This window comes from Aquila chrysaetos, chromosome Z (assembly GCF_900496995.4).
Source record: "Aquila chrysaetos chrysaetos chromosome Z, bAquChr1.4, whole genome shotgun sequence".
Taxonomy (NCBI): domain Eukaryota; kingdom Metazoa; phylum Chordata; class Aves; order Accipitriformes; family Accipitridae; genus Aquila; species Aquila chrysaetos.
Genome location: NC_044030.1, coordinates 13,778,196 through 13,796,216, shown reverse-complemented (window position 1 = coordinate 13,796,216; position 18,021 = coordinate 13,778,196). Strand labels below are relative to the sequence as shown.

At 39.8% G+C, this 18,021-nt stretch overlaps 1 protein-coding gene across 6 annotated transcripts in view; it reads left to right on the top strand.

The window, feature by feature from the left end:
• The window catches only part of MOB3B (MOB kinase activator 3B), a 118,959-nt gene that overhangs the window by 7,357 nt on the left and 93,581 nt on the right, over positions 1-18,021 (top strand). The window contains exons 1-3 of one of the 6 annotated variants that reach the window (XM_030004997.2): positions 9,054-9,090; positions 9,980-10,183; positions 10,610-10,706. The exons of 3 other annotated variants lie outside the window; for them this stretch is intronic. The gene's annotated coding sequence lies outside the window, so the exon portion shown is untranslated. Of the gene's footprint in view, positions 1-9,053; positions 9,091-9,979; positions 10,184-10,609; positions 10,707-18,021 lie in introns of those variants that run through there. 2 more of the 6 variants (XM_030004996.2, XM_030004999.2) reach the window with 2 other exon arrangements.

Below are 18,021 nucleotides of genomic sequence, written 5' to 3'. Positions count from 1 at the left end.
AAAACAATTGGCATATTCTGTGGAAAGACCATGGAACTTTTTTATAGTGCAAAGAGAGAATACAGAGGAGCAATATCCACTTGTTTTTTAAAGAGCTTATCTTCTACAAAAGCAGTGATAACAAGTACCCCTTCATTTGAGTACTCGACATATTTAACTTACAGTACTGAATGCTTTTTGAAAACAAGCCCCAATTATCAATTTCAAAATGCTTAAAATTTGGAAATGAAAAACCTATCAAAAAGGGGAGAATTATCAGATTCTTACAAAGAATCCAAAAATAGAAGATGTTACCTCTTTATGACGTGTGTTTTTTCATAAGACTGTCAAAAGTTATAAGGCATGTTCTCAATTCCATTTGGACTGCTTCCCAAGAACAGTGACTGTATTGCTTGTTTTTTAGAAAATCGGTGATTCTTTGGAAGTACTTTTTCATGCTGAATGTAGTGCTTTTTAGGATCCATGTTTGAAAGCTGTTTTCTTGCTTTTGATTGCTCTTCTGACAAACATACCTCCAACTCTTCAATTTGCTGATGAATTCCATTTTGGAATTTCTCAATCTTGCTTGTATTCCAAGCACCAACAGGAAGATTTTTGCTAAATAGTTGGAAGATCTGTTGAAGGAACTCATAGATGATCACTGTGACATTCTTCTGTGTGACCTTGGTAATCTCAACGGGGAATCTGAAATCAGTTGTTTCACTGAGACATTGCTGAGAAAAATAACTACCCATTTTGCACAGAAAGTTCATATTGTGGTAGTGCACTTTGATTCCTTGGGAAAGGCAAACTGGATGTGAGATTTTGATGTACAATGCCAATGTAATGCAAACTCGCAGTAAACTTCTCTGAACCAAGACGCTCATGGTGATGAAGTAGTCAGCACTATTTTCCTTGCCTTTTCGCAGATCTGTAAGCTTGCAGTTTCTTGGTTGTCTTGTCTGTGTTCACATGTTTCTCTTTCATGTCTCTGAATTTATTTCCTCAGTATGACATGCTGAGTATTACTCATTTTATAGGAATTGTGTTTTTATCAACTGTGATCCTGCCAAGGTTTACTGTTTATTTCAGTTTCAAACAGTTGCAAAGGTTTGCTCATTTCTGCTTTGACTGTATTTAATTGAAAAAAGAGTGAGTCAATCTGGTCAGTCAGAGGACATGGACAGATTAGCAGGTTAGAATCTGGTAAGGGCATTTCATTTTCTCATAATCTTACCAGAATAGGCAGTCTTGCTTTATGCTGAGAAATTTTACTTTTATGCTTAAGTTGGCAAAGACTGTGAAAAAGAATTACATCCCCAGATAACAGATCTGCAGATACGTGCTCTAAGCAAGATGTAATTTTATTGATTTAAAAACAAATGTCTTTTTTGGTAGGACAAATTGGTTTGGGGAATGTCTTAAATTTTATTAGCAAAATAACCCTGTTGTTGACACAAGCTTTGACTCTACTGGGGCATATGTTACTATCACTATGTTGGCAAAAAAAGAATTATATACAACTCTTTCTCCCAGATCTCTGATAGTTTGCTGCTCAGAGAATCTTTCTTCTACTTCATCACTTGACGAATCAGCCTAAATTTTGAGAGCCGTAAAGGAAAGCATGCTTTTATAAAGAAGAGGAATTCCTTACATTTCAGAGTAAGAAAACTTATGTTCTGAAGCCTCCTCCTGTGAAGACAAGTTCTCAAGGAGACTGAATTTACTTGTGTTGGTAGCAAAATGTCCTTCCTATCTTCAGGACCACCCCAGCCAGTGTAATGCAGGAATGTGTCTCCCAGTGTCTGGCCAGTGTACTTTCCTGAATATCAAGGCTTTGGGCTATCTTGTAGCAGGACTGCAGGCAGCCACCAGCATGTTAATTTTAAGTGCCCAAAACAGTCTCAGCCTTTTGTGATGACAGTTCTGAGGTAGTGCTACATAAGCACTGTGGCTTGAAATGAAAGTGCTTGGTTCATTCCTGAATATGCACTACCAAAGTGCCATGTTTCTAGGTAGTGCTGGCTTCCTCTAGTATGGTTCCTTTTAACCAGCACTTTTAACCAGTTCCTGTAATCACAGTATGAGAACTCACTGGTGATTGAAAAGGAACACTGGATTGAATATTAAGATAAACAAAAGTTACAAGGCATTTAGCAGGCAGATTTGCTTATCTTCTTGTGGGAATCTTTAAGGATTTAAATCTAAACGTGAATGAAAGTGATTTGGTCACTGAAGTGTACAGAGTTTAGAAAGCCAGGGGACATGCCCTTATGTAAGTTAGCCTGCATAATTACAGGGATATTTGAAAAAGAATATGGAGAATGTTGACGCTCAGGAATGTTTGATGTAAGCAGCAGAGGAGCTCTTAAGATACTCTCGAGGTTAGAAAGTATTTTGTTAAAAAAAAAATCGTGTTGATGCTTGGGTGGACCTGTTACAATGTGACAGACTGAAAGACTGCTACGGATAAGCAGTTTCTTTAGCAAGCCACAGGATGACTTCAGCAGTTATACTGTAGGACCCTACTAATATATTAATGCTCCTGTGGGGATTCTTCTTGTTTTGCTACTGCTGATGCTAATGCTCTAGTAATATTGTGGTATTATCATAAATTACCTACACCCAGAGATCTTCAGAGAAATTAATTTATGAATGAAATTGCGGGGAGGATGGTTTTGTGTTTGAAAGACTGGACAGAGAATCAAGAAGGCTATGGTAGATTTAATGCATGGATTTGCCGCAGTTATCTTTTGGTAAGACATTGAATTACTCTCTTTCAGTTCGTAGTTTTTTTAAAGACAAGATTATTACATTTCCCTTGGGTTTGGTTTTTTTTTTTTCCTGTATCTGTTTGTATTCCTTGGCACATTTAAGATATGCATGATTTCCAGTGTGTAAGGGATCTAAACTTAGTTGGAGGCGTTGCCTTTGTTATATGTTTTCTAATTTTTTTGAAGTCTGTGCATGTATTGAAAGGATTTAAGCTAAATTGTAATTAGCAGGTAGTGTTAACATGTAGTGTTAGGAAGATCAGAATATCTAATTCAAATTTAGTGTAATAAAAGGTTAGTGAAGCTTGTACTAGAGGGTTAACTATGAGATCTCCTGAAATTAGATCTATCACAAAAAGATCCCAGGACACAGAATGCATTTAGTAGTCATTACATACAGTCTAAAGCAGCAGCAAATATGTTTCTCTGACTTTTTTTGTTAAAAAAGGCAGTGGAGCATTTTTTTTTAACTGAAGATGTTATAGTGTCAGAAAATTCTGGCTTTAATAGACTTGACTGAGCAGAATTAAAATAAGTAGTGGACTGAATCAGATCTTGATGCATGGCTGGAAGTGTATAGTGAAAGATTAGTTATGTATGCTGAGCTGAAATGGGTTCATTGAAGGCATCATATGAGAATAAATCACATCAGATTCATGTCTAGGTTACAGCTAGAGTAATCGCATTAAGAATGTCTATACAGTAATGCCAGGGAGGTCAGAGTCTGATCCAAAAGCTTTACCATTGGGAACACGGTTTTAATGTCTGGCCATAGTTTTGATAGTTCAGTTCAGAATTAAATTTTAATTCACCTCACCTTTAATTTGGCTCATTCTTTACAGTAAAAATCTCAGGACAGAATTTCAATTTAGTGTACATATGCATGGCTCTGTTGCATTAAATGGAACAACATTGATTTAAATCAGCTGAGGACCAGTCCTTTCTTCTACTAAAGCAACATGAAAAACAGCTCAGTGTTGCATGGCAAAGCTGGATCTGATTGACTGTTAAACTGCTTTATTCTGTTTATACACTGAAGAGCTGTCTCTTATCCCGTCATCCCTTGCTTTCCTTCCATTGTGATTTCCTGAGTGATCCATGAGCTATTTGTATGTTGTGAAAAAAATACTAACATTTCAAGGGGAGATTAAGCAATAATTAAGAGTCTTTTAGGTGTTACTAGAGAAGAAGTTTTCTCTGGAAAAAAAAGAAGAGGCAACAAGGGAAAACCTGTTCACAGTTACTTCTAGATGAGCTAGTTATAGGTGGTGAAGGAGGGAGTATATTCATTGTGGAAGAACCTTTTGGCCATGATTAAGGATCTGAGACCTGTTGGCTTTGTGCTGCTTATCTAGGGACAAGTAAGAATGATTGGTTCCCAGGGAAGTTGAGTTGTCTCTACACAATACTGTAACTCTCCTACTTTGAGGACATCTGTTTTACCCACATGAAGGTTACCATCTTCTAAATTAAAACTCTTCTTCCCTGAAAACAGAGAGGTAAAAGAGATACAGACATTCTACCTTGTAGTGCAAACCATCGACACTGAGACCAGTCTCCGCACACTGACCCTTTCTTAACCCATCGCTGGCTATTCCTGCAAACATGGAAATAGTTTCCCTGTGGGAATGAGAAGAACGGCTTGAACGAGCAAATCGGGAGCTATGAATCTATGCTTTTGTTTCAGTGCTTTAGGTTCTTCTAAGCTTTGCGTTACATTCTTTCCTCTTATTCACCGCTCTGGAGTTTGGTCAAGGGACCCGGAACAGCTGGAAGAACCATTTTTTCTCTAGTGAGTTAGAATATGTTTGTTAGTTGGTTTATTTGGTTGGTTTTTTAAATAATAATTTTTAAAATCACTCCATTACAGATTTTGTATGTCTGTAATAAGAGTGAGCATCAAAATGTCTTGTGCTCACACAGGCTGTCATGCTTCAATGAAGGCTAAAGAACTTTTCCTGGACTGTGAATCCCATTTTGCGCCAAAGCCCCCGAGGACATGAAAATTTTGTGGCTTAGGAGGGAGCTGAAAACAAACTTCAGAGGTCAAAGCTGAAGCAATAGGTCTGCTACAAAGGACTAGGAGACAACTGAATGGAACTCAGATCCCAGATCAGAATTCACCTATGTAATGCCTAGGTTCAAAGTGTCTTTTAGTTTTCCTGTATTTTAAGAAATATTTCAGCAAATTATGGCCAGGGACCAGCAATTCCAGTAGGAAATCCACAGTCTCATCTAAGTGCTTATAAAGTACTCATCTCACCTCATTCATGTTATTGAGGGTTGAATAAGTGAAGGAACACTTGCAGGGATAAGAAGAAACGATTGATCTTTATTGGAGTATCTGCCACAAGGAAAATGTAGGGGTCATAGCCTACCAGAAAAACAGAGGTGGAATACCCTACAAAGGCTGTTTGGCTTTCCAAGGGAATTTCCATCTGGCTGTATTGTCAGACTTTTTGTGTTAGATTTTTGTGACTCTAGTGTTCTCATCTGCTTGCAATCAATTGTAATAAACAGTTAGACTAGCCTTATTGTTCATCCGTCTGTAAAAAGGTCATCTTGGCAGCCAATAAAATAGCAGTCATGAAAGCATGTCCACAGTGATGGGAGATACAAGGTTCCTAATGCTTCCTCACTTGTACCAGTTCGACAGTGCTGGTCTTATTAAAATTGTGTGTTTGTGTGGTAAAATAAGAATCCAAAATGCCAGACTAGATTCCAGGGGAGAGACGCACTTGGTTTTTCTGCTGAGTAGTGTTTCTTTCTGGGAAGAGTGCAAACACCACTGTATTTCTTCTCTCACATGTGAAAAACCCTTAGGCCTGAATCACAGAATCCAATAAACGTGATAGGGAAAGCTCCACCCAGCCAACTTGTTTACCCCCAACTGCAGAGGAAATGTTTCATGCTGCATGTGTTTTTAGAGATCTTTGTCAGTCAAATTACTCTTGGGAGCAAGCCTCCAATAGAGCACAGATGATGTTGAGCTTAGGGTGAAGTCTTGCCACACACAGCCAAATTGATATAATAGTTAGCTCCTACCCAAAGTGCTGGTCATGTTTCTCTTGTTTGGCCTTAGGACTGTTTCAGCTCAGTAAACTATTGTGACTTTCTCTGAGAGAGGCTGGGCAGGGAACAGGGGTGGGGACAATTTTTTTGCCTGCTTTTCTACCTTGAACTGGCTAATCAGAGTAGAGCTGGTGCTGGCACACAGGGACTACCAGAAGAACGTGGCTATTAGCACAGGAACAGGACCTGCTTTCATCAGCAGGCAGCCTTCAGATCACCTGAGATGATATGTTTAGGCTTGGATGATTTGATCTTGCTGATCTCCCATGGTAATGTCTCTGAGGAAAAAAGTTTATTTTCTTAGCTTTTAGAGTGATGCAGACAATTTGGATCAGGTCTCCTTTGCCTTTGGACCTTTTTAAAAGGAGACATGACACTAAGAGGCTGCAAACCTAGTATTCTGAGTTTAGGAGCCTGTGCTGTGTATAAGGCAACCTGAAGTAGTCATGGGATCTTGCCTCATTGTGACAGCCACAAGTCCCATTTTGCAGGAGAGGGAAGCATTAGCTATATTGCAAAGTGTCTCAGCTCCTCATCTCTAGTACTTGGTCCTGAGACTGGCTGCAGAATGCAGAACAGAGCAAAACCATTTAAAACCAAACTAATGAAAAGCTAAGAGCCTTACCAATTTAACCTGAGATTTCTGAGTACCGTATGTGTGCTACAGACCTCTCTCTTACAGAGTTGATGCCAGATACAAATCAGTCTGGGTTGTATGTTAGCCTATATGAGTATTAGAGGCTACAAACATGCATTAATATTATTCCACTTTACAATATATGCATACAGTGATTCTGTAGGCTATCCTGTGTCATCCTCATAATAACAAATAACATAATTTTTCTGGTCATTTACATCGGGTGGAGGGCAACTGCTGTTCTGATGTAATGAAAACTTCTTTGTGTTGCTGACAAATCCTTTTTATTTCAGCATGGCAGTTTGCTTGTAAAAAATGTCTTGAACAATGCATCCTGACTGTAGGAAGACTGCTAACTGAGTATTAATGCAGAATTGCCCGGACATGGTGAGGTGAAGACTTAATTATATGTGCCAGTTGTGTTTATAATTTTTAAAATTTTCTTTCATGAACTAATGAAGCCTGGTTTCTGACCTCCTTTCACTCAATTCTCCAACTTGTTCTCGTTGCTTTCAGAGCTTTCAGAAGGTGAGACAGAGGACGTAGTGTAACTGATTTTCAACTCCACATGTGCTGAGTGATTAGGTTTTTCCTTGGTGAGGTCAGTAGGCTTGTTTTCATCCCTGTCCAGCTGCTAATTTTGTGAACTCTGGAGGACAGTATTTATTCTGAGGTTTGAACTGCTCTCTCAAACATCATTGAAGCTGGATGATGATTTGGAAAGTTATTGTGGGAAGCAAGACAGACAGTTGGACTGCGTAGCCTCTTGTTTCTAGGAAATTGGTTGAGAAGTGTGAGAGAGAGATAATTATATATTTTCCCTTAAAAAGTTGTTAAAAGTTATTAACACACACAGTTAGTATGTCTTTGGAGTTAAGCATTATTGTCAAGTGTCAAGTCCACTATTGTCAAGTGGACTTTTTGTGAACACAAGTGAAATAAGGTGAGGACAGAGAGTATTGACATTGACTCAGTTTGACACCAGAAGTAATAACCATGCCAGCTTCTGCTTCTTTGGTTTGAGTTTCTGCCCCACCCCAGTAAATGTTAGTGTTTCAGATTAGCTTTGTTTCCCCTCGGTAGATAGTCACATCATGAAAATTGTCATTACCAGCAGTTCTAACAGCCCGCCTTGCTAACGATCTTGGCTAAAGGATTATATGTTAAATGGTCACAGGGACACTTCTCTCTGTGGTTGATGGGTTATCAAGTTACAAAGTTGTTGAAGGCTCTCATAAGCCTTGACAGGAATGTGTGATTACATAGGTTCCTGCAGCAGGGCAGATTCCTAGTTGGGAACAGTTCATGGTGCTCCATGAAAATATGACTGTATCTATTCCGTCTGCTGTGTGCATAGGGGCGTTTGGGGTACCATCCATTCTCACACTTCACACTGCATCAGATACAGTTCAGACTTCTGCTTGAAGACCTCCAATGAATCCAGTGACATTCAATTAATTTGCTGTGTAGATTGTGACTCCAGAGTGAAGAACTATTTGTAGTGTGTGTTTTGCTATTTAGGAGTTTGCAGAAGTCTGTCTGTGAAAGAGCTAGGTGGGTTTCCTAAGCCCTTTCTCACTCTGCTCAGTAAGAGATTGTTCGGACTGTATGGGAAGACATTGCTTCTTGAATTAGTGAATTGGTGCATGTGCCTTTTAATGCAGTGCAGTTAATAAATGGTCTAGGCTTTTGGCGCCAATGCTTATTTTCAAATTGCTCAGCACACGACAGGCAACTGAGCAGGCTAGCACATGACAGAACTGTGTTTTGGACAGCATCTGAACACAGGAACTTTTGATGTGCTGAAACTGTGAACCAGTTCACTGTAAAGCTTATTTCAAACCCTATAGGAATGACAGCTTTAAGACCCTTGACAGAATAAACTGGGTTTCTGTCTGAACACTTGCATGTTAGGCAAAGAGAGGTACTATGGCAAACTGCCACAACAGGCTGCAGTGCTATGTACTTACTCATCCCAATCCCACAGTGACAGACACTGACCAAACAGCTACATCCTCACTTCAGAGGCCTAGTAGTCACCTTCTGTGAACCATCATTGAGATTAGTTTTATAGATTTGTATCAGCATTGTGGTTACAGTGAATGTTGAATGCTGCAAGCAGAAAGCAGCTGCGGGCCCCAAACCCCCACCTGTTTCTAATAGTGAGGTTAGCAAGTTTCTGGAGAGATTGATGATTTCCTGGAAAAACTAAAACTGGGCTCACTGAATGAGTCCCCTTTTAGTCCAGTACTCCTATTGACTGAAGAATAACCTGACCCGGAGACGCTGGGAGCTGCAAACTTTCCTAAAGCTTCTTTCCTAAATGCCACTGTTACTTTTGTAGAGACATAGCAGAGTCTTAGCACTAATGAGGAGAGAGAGGAATTCAAACCAATAACAGTATTTTATTGTCAGATGTAAAACACACACCTACCATGTAACAACATACTGAAGGGACTAAAAGTTTTTTATTATGAGTATGCCATTGGGCTGCTGTTATGCAGCAGGATTTATCAGCTGTGTAACTCCTGTATATTGAAAGCGTGAAGCAACTGAAATCTCTCTTGCAGGTCCCAAACCACAAGGTGTTACAAGGTGAACCCCTGAGATGCACCACTGTTTCGGCAGGTGTGTCAGTTTTGATTACCTGTGGTGCTACATGAAGTTAAAATAATAAACTAGAAATGGTCTGTAAGAAAAACTCTTGTAGCAGTGGCATGATTGTGTATACCATGATAGTCTAAGGACAGGGGAAGAGAATTACTTTCATTTGGTAGATTGAAGTTGAGAAAGTAACATGCAGGCTTTCTGGTAGAGAAAAGCAGGAGGAGTCCACACTACACTCCTTGCTTGTTATGTCATTGCTTAAAATGTAAAAATTATTCTGGTTGTCCTGCATTTTTTAACTGAAACAGGCACTTCTGGGTGTGAAAGCCTCTATTTGAAATAAAAGTTTTGTCTGCTACTGTGCAGTTAGTACCACACCTATTTTTCTGTTCACAATTTGGATGTTAGAAGAAGAGGTGAAATGGGATATGATTGATTTTATGAAGTAGAAATTTTAACTCTTTTAATACCTGTCTGAGCTCAGAACAGGTTTCGGTTTAACCCAGTACTGTATGTAGTACTCTTCAAGACTGCTGAAGTGTTTTTATGACAAGAATGGATTATGATCTTTTTCCAGACTGGATTGACCCTGATGTAATCAGAGCAGGGTTCTGATTTGCACTGCAGATGGGTTGTTTGGTAGGATGGCACTTGTGTGGGGTCTGGAATTCCCCCACAGTCCAAAGTCGTCTTTGTTAACTCTTCAGAGCGAAACTGAATAGAACCAATTTTTAAAAGACAGTTGCTACTTAGACAGTGCTATTCTGTTAGTGGGCTGGCAAGAGGACAGCCCCAGTAAGTATGTTGTCTGAGAGAGATGAGAGAGCAGTCTTGGTAGTTACCTCTCTTCTCCTTTATTTATTTCTTCCTCTGCTGTGACTGCTAGAAAGATGCCTTCATTTTTTACCAGCATTTAGGTCCTAGGCAACCTCGACAGCTGTAGGCTGGACTGACCAGTTTGGGAACTGCTGTTGAAAAACCCTTGACTTGTCAGCTGGGCCCTCCACACTCCACGTCAAAGGAAAACAAGTACTTGCATGATTCTGGTTACACCACATTTTCTGTCTACAAACTGTTGTGTCGTGGCAAGGTGATGAAGACAAGTAATTTCCAGGTAACCTGCATCAAATTTCTGTGGTGCTAAAAGGGTAAAGCTTTCCTTACGTTATTTCCCATTTTTTAAAAATTAAAGACTATTTTGAGAAGTGGAGAGAAAGTGCTGTTCTGGCTTTATGGCTTTTTCTACCCTTCTTGTCTCCTTGGTTTGGGCCACCTTTACTTTGTAGAGATGTTACTTCATCCACAAAAAGAGTCCATTTTTTAACTTGGTGAGTGGTTTGTGGTTTGTTTCTGGTTTTTTCCTGTAGCTTATGCAGCAGCTTAATTTAAAACACTCCACAGGAAGGGTGTTGACAACTGCTATTGCCAGCCAACCAACTAATAATTATATGATGCACCTATTCTCTCCCAGCATGGGGTAAGAAGGAAGGGGAACTCCCAGCACTGACTGCTTAGCACTGACATTCTTTTTTCTGGACAGAATTTGGGCTGAAGGATTAAGTCTTTGCATCTCTGTGAAGAGAGTTGTGGTGGGATTCTCACATAGACCTTTGGGTCTTGAGCGGAGGAGATCAATGGTAAGCTGTTTTTAAGGTGTTTAATTTCTTGTAAGGAACGTCCTTATAAGTAATATATAACCTTATGAGAAATATCTTTATAAATATAATGCATGATATTTCTAATGGGGTCTTGAACAAAGCAATTTCCTGAATTAAAATATTTTTTCCTTAATTTTGTTGCGGTTGTCAGCACCAGAAGCGTTATTAGCAAATGGAGGCCTCATTTCTTCCTTCAGTGGGAGAGTGATAATTAGCTTGGAGGATATGCATTTTGTTCCCCTGATCCAAAGGACTTGGTTCCAGAAAACCATTTACTGTGGTAGAGTCTCAACCTACACACAAGTTGGAGGTGTTCAGAAATCACTTGAATAAGTTCAAACATACAGAGGCCTTTACTCTAGGTGCCCAAAGGTGAATGAGTAACTGTCCTCTGTTAATCACAGATTGATGGGCAGATGTGCTATGTTGGAAAGAGCCACAGGAATGGGAGAGAAGATGCTGGGCCTTGGAACCTCAAGAGGTTTTGCATTTTCTCTCATCAACTAAGTTTGCCCCTTGATACTATTTTTGTTTTTCCTCCCCAGAACTTAACATTTTCAGACAGAGACCTTAAGCAATACCTTATAAATATCTTCAGTCTAAAATATTGCTATTCCTTTGGAAAGTGGTACAGTTTCCAGAGCTAAGAAACAAGACAGTGAAGAAGAGGTGACTATCAAGCAGTTAGGTGAAGGACTAGAGTACATGCAGGAGACAAGTGAACTCAAAAGTGAAGTAAATTCGTCCTCTACTCCTCCATCTGTCCCAGAAAATCTAATGAGTCATGTCCATACCTTTTTCCGGTAACTTGAGCTGGCACATCCCGCTTCTACTATTTTCTGGTCTGCTTGCAGGTTGAACTTGGTAGTTTAATAGTTATGACCGTGCCTGTTCTAGTTTAATGACATCAGGACTTAAGAGCAGTGCAATTTCCTAACAGGTCAGAGAAAAAACTTCCTGAGGGATAAGAAAGTGTCAAGTTTGTGCTACCCGTTTTTCTGACATCTTAAAGTCCAGGCTTCTTTTCCAGTGTGAATCTATTAGATCTATGGGACTCCGTTATCCAGTGAAAATTGGACGTATGTTGTTTCATTGAGCAGGTTCAAGCTGAGTTAAACAGAGGTGCCAAAGTCTGCTTCAAGAACATGTTTGGAGTCTAGCTTTATGAACAGATGGCAACTCCAAATGAGGTTAACTGTGGTTTTCTTCCTTGGTCTGTTATTGGCCTGCTATGTGACCTTGGACAAATGACTTGCTCTCATGTTTCTTGCTTTCATCTGCTGTTCTCAAAGGACTTCTGGAGACAAATACTTTACAGAAGAGACAGTGGGACTGGATTTGATAAGAATTTTGTGGTTATATCTTACAGCGGAGAGAGGGGCCATTTGAAAACCAGGTCTTTTCACTGTTATAAAAAGTAGCTTTTATAATCTGATTTCTTTTTAGTTTATTGTACTGATAAAGACACCAAATACAACTTCATTACACTAATGGCCTTTAAAGAATTATAGAGAAGGAAAATTCCTCTTGGGTTATACAGCTCATTATGCTTGCAGATGTAGGCTTCTTACCTTCTAGCTTGTTCTAGTGCCTTGTGCTAGTAATTTACTGATTTCTGCAGTGTCACCGAATGTGGCTGGTTGCAGGGGCAGCATTCTTCCACTGGGTAAGTAGGGGACAAAAGAGTCCTAAAATGTCCTGTAAAGCATGTAGAATACTGACAGCATTCCACTGTAATCCCTAAACAAAATCTTGATTTGACACTACCTTTAAGAGACCTTGTCTTGCAACAAAAATGCTCAGGCTGAAAATCCCTTTGCTGAAGCATCTTGTGCCTGGTCATGGAGGAAAAGAATAGAATGAGCTGCTAAAAAATATGGCTCATCTCTGTAGTGCACAGCACAGGGGCTGCATGATTTAACTCCTTTAGTGTCCTGAGACCAGAGGAATTAGCAAAAATAAATTTTTGCTTGCTAAATCCTTGGGAATTTTTCATTCCTTCCTGATGGCATAGCTAGGCAGCTTTTCTCTCTCTTTTATGAGGGATTGGGAGGAAGCAGAACTTTGCTTCTGCTTTTTGCTTTAGACAATCTTAAGTCCTGCTGTGTGTTGCTTTATAAAATACAATCACCCAAATGGAAGTGCCAGGTCACTTTTTTAGGCAGAATTGCAAATAAAGTTATTAATGATCCATCTCTTACCATTGAAACTGGAGCATGAGCTGGGAGAAGCCTGTGTAACCCAGCCCTCCCACTCAAACAGACAGGTTTGCTGCAGAGCCGGTATCCAAAATTCTCAAAGCTGGCTGTTTTCCATTGAGACAGGCAGCAGAATCCACACGGGATGATGGATAAGAGTCTGTTATGATGACCTCATTAACTGAAATCCTCTTTTCCAGGTGCTATCTTCTGCATCATACTGTAAACTAACACAGAAGCAAACCAGAACTTACCATATGAATAAAGGCCTGGAGAGAGAGCTCTGCCAGTCATCACGAAAACAGCTTCTATTTTCCAAAGTCTGTTATAACTCTGTTCTCCTCTAGGAACTAGTTAGGATTAAAAGATGGTCATAGCTTGAGGTTTCTAAGAGAAAGTAAGGTAGGTAAAAGGTGTTAGTTTATGCTGTGATAGAAAGCTTTACAGAATAATAAGGAATGCATATATGTCCTGGTTTTGGCTGGGATAAAGTTAATTTTCTTCCTAGTAGCTGGTATAGTGTTATGTTTTGGGTTCAGTATGAGAATATGTTGATAACACACTGATGTTTTCAGTTGTTGCTAAGTAGTGTTTAGACTAAGTCAGGGATTTTTCAGCTTCTGATGCCCAGCCAGCGAGAAGGCTGGAGGGGCACAAGAAGTTGGGAGGGGACACAGCCAGGGCACCTGACCCAAACTGGCCAAAGGGGTATTCCATACCATGTCATGTCATGTCCAGTATATAAACTGGGGGAGTTGGCTGGGGGGGACAGATCGCTGCTTTGGAACTAATTGGGCGTCAGTCGGTGATTGGTGAGCAATTGCATTGTCCATCACTTGTTTTGTATATTCCTATTATTATCATTATTATAATTATCATCATTAGAATCATTATCATTATTATCATTATCGTCATTATTATTTTCTTCCTTTCTGTCCTATTAAACTGTTCTTATCTCAACCCATGAGTTTTAATTTTTTTTTTTTTCCCTGATTCTCTCCTCCATCCCACAGGGTGGGGGGAGGGATGTAAGGGAGCGGCTGCAGGGTGCTTAGTTGCTGGCTGGGGTTAAGCCATGACAATATGATTTATTAGATCAAGGATTTAGCCTTGAGAGTCTGAATTCAACTGGTTACAGCCTTTTAATGTAACGCCTAGTGCTTCATGGCAACATATTCAATACAATGAAAATAAAATAAGGTGACTGGAAGGAGACTGTATTTAGGGCATGTGTGGAGGCCACGTATGACCATTTGAATTTAGCAGTCATTTGCCTTGGATAGGTAAGATCAAGAATATCTAGGAAGGAGGAGCAAGAAAGATATTTTAGGTTTTGGTCTTCTTCAGCAGGGCCAAATTGTTCAATAGATTTCTAACAGTGTTGTTAAAAATTGTTACCCAGTTCTCACCAGCCTGTTAGCACTCAATGGATTTTTCAGGTGTTACACACCTTTGCAAGTAAAGTTACTTTAATTAAGGCCAGGAGGGCCTTATCTCTGCCATGGTGGTGGCTAACCTGCTTATCTTTCTGAACTCTTTGTTATATTTTATAACTGTGTGTATTGAGTCAATGGAGTTGCCTTGTGTTTAAGAGGAGTAAGCCTGGAAGGAGTAACTTGACATTTCAGTGCAGTATGTGTGAGGACACCAGTGGCTACATTAAAACCATAAGGTCACCAATGGGATTAGACAGAAAGTGTCAGGGTTTGGGTTTTATTTTTCATTGTCCTGTAGGTTTTAAGTCAGCTGTGTGTAAGAATCGTAGGTCTCATAATCTGTTGCTGCAATATCATCTGCCATGGGATGCACTTCTACACTGCTGTATTAAAATTCAGTAGAGAAGTACTACTGTCTTTTTCATGAAGACCCAATACAATATTTACAAAACAATTATTCATTTCTAAAAATGTCTTGCATCAGAGAATCACATAATGTTTTCCCTGGATGTATTAATGAAACCTTGTTTTACATATAAGCATTACTGTGCTTCTGTTAAGACAGAAGAAAAATGGGCAGAGGAGCATGCCCATAATCTAATGATGTGCTAGCGATGAGAGCATGAAGGGATGTTAAGGATGGGATCTGCAGCTTCCAGCTTACACTGTAAGACTTGCACATCTGGACTCATTACCTTAGCTACCTTTATTGTCAGAGGAGACAGATGAGCATTTTTAAATTTGATGCATCTGTGATGTATTTTACATGTCTAGGATGAGACAAGTTGTGTCGTAGAAATGTGTTTCTCTTCATTAACTATAATGGGAGTCTAGACAAGAACCAAATGTGTCAAAATCTACAGCAGAAATACCTACATTTGAACAGACGATTTCCTTCCCAAAGGCTCTAATTGTAACCCCTCTGTATCTTACCACTACCCTACACTTCATCCCAGAAGAAATAAATTCCCTGGGTTTATGTACTTTGCTATGACAATAACCCACACGGCTTACCTGAAAGCTTTAAGTTTTGCCATGTTCACAGTCGTGGCAGCTGCACCTGCTCCTGCTGGACTACTGTATTTATCTGTGCCAGAGCCACCAGTGTTGTGCATGATGGGAGCATTGATTAGCCTGAGTGTACTGCTGCACCAGTGTGCTCCAAAGGGCCAGAAGTCTTCTCCAGTTTTTGTGCTCTGAGGAGCGTGGTGTAGTGACACTTTGAGGACTGGTCTGGCCCAGTAACCACAAAGCCAACACATTTCTGTATCCTGGGTATGCAATGATGAAGCATCAGTGCTGGCAAGGTCAGGTGGCTGACGTGATCAGGCTGTGCTCAGTATGAAATTGTCTCGCTGGCTGGAATTGTGTTCTCCCTGTCAGTTATACAGTCAAAATTTGTTCAGTCCTAAGCCCTTTTGGAATTTAGCCTGTTTTAGGCAATACCAGTCCAGAGGCATAGTTGCCTTACTCTCCATTCTCCAGGTGTCCCACCCAATAAGCTACTGTTGGGTAACTGAGAGTTGCTGGAGTTGCTAGTTAGGAACTTTGTTCATGCACTTATTTGATTTAATATGTGTGATTGTTTATTATGCCATATAATCTGACATTTGGTCCAGAAAGGTGGAGTTGCTGAGTTATTATTTGTAATTATTAGATTTCTAAGGCAGGGCCATTAGTCGCTCTTAATATGGGCTTGTGCTCAGCAGTGCAGTAAATTAAGCTGCTAGGTATTACGTTATTGTGTTGTTCGTATTGCCTTGTCACTTGTAAATTGTGGGGTTTAATTATGTCCTGATCACTGTGTTTATATTGCTGCAGTAACACTATCAACCATTAGTATTAAATTTGGCACAACCTGTACTGTTTTTAATGATCAAAGCTAAGCTTCTCTTCAGACAGGTCAGTCTTGTTTTATTAGTTAAACTAAAGGAAGGAATATACAATGGTCCAGTATATTTCACCTGATGTGAAAGCTGTTTTTCAAACATGTCTAGGACTCTTAAATTCCAAGATTTATTTTCAAAAGCACTTCATGGGAAGCACACAAAAAATTCAGATCTACTAAGAGTGTATTTTTACCATGATTTTTCATGTTGAAAGGCCAAATCTTTGTTGGCCTTCCAGACTACTCTCTTACCACTTACAAAGAAAGGAGACAGAATTACCATTAGTTGGCTGGTTTTGTACAATATTATAGAAGAGGGCAATTGCAAGTGCATTTTCTGAAATATTAAATCCTCATGAAGAATTGGCTCTTAAAGCTTCATAGTTAGGAGGTCCTTAACATCCCATTGCATCTCATGGTTGACAGGTATAGCATTTCCAGAGGTGGTTTCTTCCTTTAACAAAATAATTAAAAGGGGCTGTTGCTATTTATCTTCCGCAGGGTCATCATTGTGGTTTTCCTCTAGGACTAATGTACTGCACTACTAGCATGTATTTGTTTCAGATCTGTAAACATGAGAGAATATGCATGGATATGATAGCAGAGAGGGACTAATGCTCATTCTGCAAAAACTGACATGGAAACTGGATTTGAAATTTGAACTTAAGTGGGAACATGTTTACCCACAAAAAGGTTGCTGCTTTACTTTAAGGAGGTGTTAATTTGATTGTAGAGTAAATTAAGTCTTTACAGGTGTCATGGTTTAACCCCAGCCAACAACTAAACACCACACAGCTGCTCACTCACTTCCCCACCACCCAGTGGGATGGGGGAGAAAATCAGGAAAAGAAGTAAAACTCGTGGGTTGAGATAAGAACAGTTTAATAGAACAGAAAAGAAGAAACTAATAATGATAATGATAACACTAATAAAATGACAACAGTAATACTAAAAGGATTGGAATATACAAATGATGCACAGTGCAATTGCTCACCACCTGCCGATCGACACCCAGTTAGTCCCTGAGCGGTGATCCCCCACCCCCACTCCCCCCTCGTTTATATACTGGACATGACATCCCATGGTATGGAATACCCCTTTGGCCAGTTTGGGTCAGGTGCCCTGGCTGTGTCCTGTGCCAACTTCTTGTGCCCCTCCAGCTTTCTCGCTGGCTGGGCATGAGAAGCTGAAAAATCCTTGACTTTAGACTAAACACTACTTAGCAACTGAAAACATCAGTGTGTTATCAACATTCTTCTCATACTGAACTCAAAACATAGCACTGTACCAGCTACTAGGAAGACAATTAACTCTATCCCAGCTGAAACCAGGACAACAGGATAGTTTTGTGCTATTCTGTGCTCCTTTTTACCTCTGTCTTGGGGAAGCAAGGCATGCCTCAGTTCTTATTCTCTACTTAGAGCAAGTACAGCATAAGAATTTGTCTTTATACTGAAAATTTATTCCGGGAGATCTTTCTGTGTGCATGCTAGTGTTTCAACTCGAAGCAGGCAGTAAGGTAACAGTAGGGGTTGTTTCAGTTTTCAGGCATACTGAGGCCTGAAACATTGAGTTGATTCCTTGTATTCCCTGTAGATGTCCCCTTTCCTCAGTCCATTTCATTATACCTTTACACAAAAAAAGAAGTGCAGCTGAACCAATTAATTTGTTTGGGTTGCTGCCTGCACTCTTGGAATCTGTTCCAGCAAGGTCACATCTTTTAATGCTCATGTGAACAGTAGTACAGCAGTGCACCATCTGCACCCTAGACT